The 4,750-nt window shown below is 38.0% G+C and overlaps 1 protein-coding gene across 1 annotated transcript in view; it reads left to right on the top strand.

Moving 5' to 3' along the window:
• The window catches only part of LOC107732196 (R3H domain-containing protein 1-like), a 17,607-nt gene that overhangs the window by 5,641 nt on the left and 7,216 nt on the right, over positions 1-4,750 (top strand). Inside the window, exon 2 of the mRNA XM_016543469.1 lies at positions 2,222-2,353. The gene's annotated coding sequence lies outside the window, so the exon portion shown is untranslated. The remainder of the gene's footprint in view (positions 1-2,221; positions 2,354-4,750) is intronic.

Genomic DNA, 4,750 nt, shown 5'->3' with positions numbered 1-4,750 from the left:
AGAAGGTTTGTTCTCAGTCTTTCGTGGAGGCGTTTGATCGCTCGAGCGTCTTATGAAGCACATCCGAGTGTCGTATCAACACCGGCGCTGGAGAAAACAGATTTAGAAATGCTTTTGGTTGCTACTTTCAGTTAAATGTCTGTTTTTGACCTAAAAAGTGTATTTTTTTTTATTATTTATGCATTTAAGATAGAATTAGAGACTCTCAAAGTTCATATCATGAGACTCACTTTTACTAAATTTGTTTATTTATATAATAATCAAACATTTTTGTACTGTGTTTTTTAGGGATCTGTCAGTCGTCTGAGCATCAGCGACTGAAATAATGTCGCGGCGCAGATGGGGCTTAATAAAGACGCCGCGGTTATGAATGCATGAAGGAATAAATGCAGATATTACATGCAATCAAAGAGCACAGATTACACTTGATGACACGTCTGATATGAAATGTGATTGTTCCTTTTTAGGTTAAAAATCTGCTAAATGCATAAGTAAGTGCTACATTGACTGCTAATTTTTGCGACAGCTATTGATTTTTAAACACTAATTACCAGGTTTGAGACGTGGCTGAAATTTCACGTCTTGCTTCACAAACGCATGCAGAACAAACAGCTTATTTGTCACCGCTGACACAATCAATACATGTGCAACAGCAACAGCTCTGTCTCATTTAGACGAGGCGTTTCAGGAGCATTAGGACCGTGAGTTCAGACTGATAGTGCCATCAAACTGTGTTTTCTCGTTTCATTTTCCCAATCCTCCTGTCAGCAGTTCCCTGCGCGCTCGAGCGTGAAGCTCTCGACGTCTTCATTCAGACATCGCTTCTGTCTCGCCTATTAGCGCTGAATGTGGATCCTCAGATGCTCTCAAACACCAAACAGACGCTTTACGGGAAAACAAACACACACTGAGGTTTCCAGACGCTGGCAAGCTTTATTTCTGTAGTGCTTTATACAATACAGATGGTTTCAAATATGATGATGCAAATATGAGACGAATCTAAATTCTGCTGCTCTGAAAGACAACAATGTCATTTAATTTAGTGTCAGATTAAGAGTTGTGTGATATTATCTGTGTGGTCATCGTCTCTTTAAAGGTGCTGTTGTGAATCAGTAAGCGTATGGTGTCTCCAGATCCTGGCACGCGTCCCTTTCCTCCTCTTTGTCCCCCGTCGAGGCTCCATCTTTGCTGGATTGGACATTCGGCTCGCGTCCAGCAAGCTGTTTCTCTCCGAATGCTGTTTGAGAGAGAAGTGTTTGCAGGATTGATTTGGAGGGATGTTTGTGAGCGCAGCATCACTCCCACACGCCGCGATTTGACAGCTACCTTGTGCAACATGATTGTCAGAGTGTGTGTGTGTGTGTGTGAGACCGATGACAGCACACACACACACACACACCCCGGGGCTACAGATCTCATGAATATCAATCAGCTGCGGACATCAGCCTCTTAAATAATGCAGCAGCGGCGGCCGTTCGGCTGATAAATGCGCTTCATTGTCAGCGTGGAGTGTTTGCTTAGCTGCGCTCTTCGTTCCACACACGCTTTCATCTCGCGGAAAAAAACAGGCTGCTTTTCAAAGCGGTCCGAAAGTGCAAAACTCGCAGCCTTTTGTCTGAAAGCTGACGTATAATTTCAGCCCCTTTTGACTAGAATCTCGCTGGAGTTTGTGATCGTTAAAGCCATGGCAACTCGGAGCTCATTAAGGATTGTTTAGTAAGATTTCACCAGAAGCTGTTAGAATTATACGTGACCCTGCAGCACAAAAGCAGTCGTAAGTAGCACAGGTATATTTGTAGCAATAGCCAACAATACATTGTATGGGTCTAAATTTATGCCAAAAATATTTAGATTTTTTTGCACCCTCAGATTCCAGATTTTCAAATAGTTGTATCTCGGCCAAATATTGTTCTATCCTAACAAACCATACATCAATGGAAAGATTATTTATTCAGCTTTCAGATGATGTGTACATCTCAATTTCACAGAATTGACCCTTATGACTGGTTTTGTGCTCCAGGGTCACGTATGTAAAGTGTAAAAAATCTTGTATAATCATAACGGCTTTTTAAAAATGAGCTACTTTTGTTGTGTTTATGCAGCACTTGTATATTTTGTTTTGAAATGAAAATAGCCTGGGTTGCTGACATGGCATTAAAAACTGCACTACTACTAACGAGTTCCCCCATAATAACGTCTGACCCGTGTTCTGTGTCTGCAGGCTCCTGAAGGACATGAGCGCTGTGTCGGCAGTGATGGGGCCCCGGGGCCGCTGCAGGGGACATGGGCACATGCCACGCCACTGAAAGCCACCAGGGTTCGGTCTTCACGGCAGCGCGCAGCAGAACATCGGGTAACGCCGCTGCTCCTCTTCTGTTTATCGCCTGTGTTTCACGCATTATGAAAACAATGCTGATCGTTTTCCTGCATAAAATGACCCTCGTTACTGCAGTCAAACACCGATTTCGACGCTAATATTTGAGCTGGTGTTCATTAGGCGACAGGATGTCAGGAAACTGAAAACTAACTGCACTGGAATGAGTCCTGAATGTGTGTTTTGAATTTAACTTGCATTAGTTAAACACTAAAAATACTGGATTAAGGTAAGGCACTACAGGCAAAAACACCGGTTTTGTGTTTTTTTTTATTTTTTATGCATTGGTCAATTTTGGGCTATTTGGCTTTTCGTAACATGTTTATTTCAGACTAGTGGAAATAAAACATCCAGAATACACATTTCAATATTTATTTTATTGCACTTTATCTATTTGTGCCTGTAGATTTCAGTTCCAGTCCATATCTTTATAGTTTTTCTCCTCTCTGTATTCTGTAGGTTTGTTCATATTTCATTTATACAACATTTAATTCCTAAAAACATGGTGAAAATGTGTTTGTTTTCTGTCTGTTGACAGCATTTTCTGATTTATGATAAAAAGAGAAATCCAAAAGCCCCTCTGGAAAAACTTTTAACTCTAATATGACAACAAAACCAAACCAGCATTATGAAACTGACTTTATCCAATGTTCAGATGTATCTTCTGGAAATGTATGCAAATTAATGCATATTTAATTAGATAATGCCTCATTTGCATATTTAAATATAACATTTCAGAAAACTTTTAATACCAAAACAATTTTTTTTTGTTGCAATTTTTAATATAATCAATCAACCGGGGAAGTGTATATATATATTAGTTATTTATTTTATTTACTTCACCTGTGGTGTCTTGCCTTAATTGAAAACAAAGAATATTATTTCACAAGTGTACAATGTTGCTTCTAGGCAATTCCTCAAAACATGCAAATAATTCATATTTAATGAATTTTAAATTTAATGAAGTTTTTTCACTAACACATTTTGTTGATGGGTGAAAGATTATTAGAAATAGAAACGTGTGTGTGTGTGTGCGCAGCGAGAAGGTCTTAAAAAGCTTTCTGCTGGTTTCTGAGGTTTTTATTCCTCGTGGCTCTCGAATGCGTTCACAGGTTTCTCCACCATCTGGAGGATCGCTGTTAGAAATCTCACTCTGCGCTAGCGTGTTAATGAAAGTCTGAGATTGGTGTAATTCTCATTAGTTCAGGTTCTTGCGCGAGACACTCGGCTCATAATTGCTGGAGGTTAATTGGTTTGGGTTACAGCATTCATGTATAGCGTCTCCCTCGAGAACTCGGCCACGTCACGCAAGACGTCATGCTGTTTTATATAAGTTTATGCTATTTTAGAGCATACTGACGAAAGATGATGTGCAGCAGCTAATGGACCGTTTTCACATTTCCGTGTTTCTCAGCAGCAGAAGTCCTCATAGTTGGGTTAACTTCAGGAGCAGTGAATGGGAGAGTACCACAAATAGCAAAAGAAAAACTCCACGATAGTGTTTTCATGACTTTCAATAAAAGGAAAAAACTGATAACGGCAGTCAGAAGAGAGAACGATGTCAAATTTACCATCCCTCCCATAGCCGCTGCATTAGAAACACTCTCGCGTTAGCCGTAACTAGTGTTTTTGTAATTTGATGCAAAGGTGATATAATACAAAGAATAGTGTTATAAATGTACATGGGTCAAAGACGTTAAGAAGTCCGCATCAAAAGAAATTTACAAAAGTAGTACAGTTATGTCCATAGAAAGCACATTAAATGTAAGTAAAGTGTCGACTTTTAAAGTTTCAAATACATTTTTGAAGAATAAAATGTTACAATTTGGTTGAAATAATGTTACATTGTCATTCAGTGTAACACTTATATTTATGTAAAAATTCAAACAACATGCTTATTCTGACATGTACGTATTAAAATATATAAAAGAATAAGGGAGCATATTAAATTTTATTGGTTTTTAAATGAGTAAAAAAATTCTTACTGACAAATGGGCGAAACCTAGGATAGTGGCACATTTTAAAAATGTAAAATTACAACTAGTTAGTATTTGGGGTGAAAGTAATTAGTCTTTTAATATGTCATAAATTGATTTTTGTTGTAAATATGCCTGACAAGATTGTTACACTGAATGACATTTGACTGGGTATCTTCTGTAAATCAGGGGGAAATGTATCATATTTATTTTTTGCTCAGAAAAACAAAAACAAAAATACAATTACATTAAACAGAAAACTTTTTAATTTTTTTTTGAAAAACAACAATTTAAAGCAGTATTGTTTTTATGCTTAAACCCCTTAAACCCTTTTTCATCTTTGACCCACATATATACAGGTGCATCTCAATAAATTAGAATGTCGTGGAAAAGTTCATTT

The sequence above is a fragment of the Sinocyclocheilus rhinocerous genome, unplaced genomic scaffold (genome assembly GCF_001515625.1).
Source record: "Sinocyclocheilus rhinocerous isolate Xijiao unplaced genomic scaffold, SAMN03320098_v1.1 scaffold1511, whole genome shotgun sequence".
Classification (NCBI taxonomy): domain Eukaryota; kingdom Metazoa; phylum Chordata; class Actinopteri; order Cypriniformes; family Cyprinidae; genus Sinocyclocheilus; species Sinocyclocheilus rhinocerous.
The sequence above is the reverse complement of the archived record's forward strand: the minus strand, read 5'-3'. Positions and strand labels throughout refer to the sequence as shown.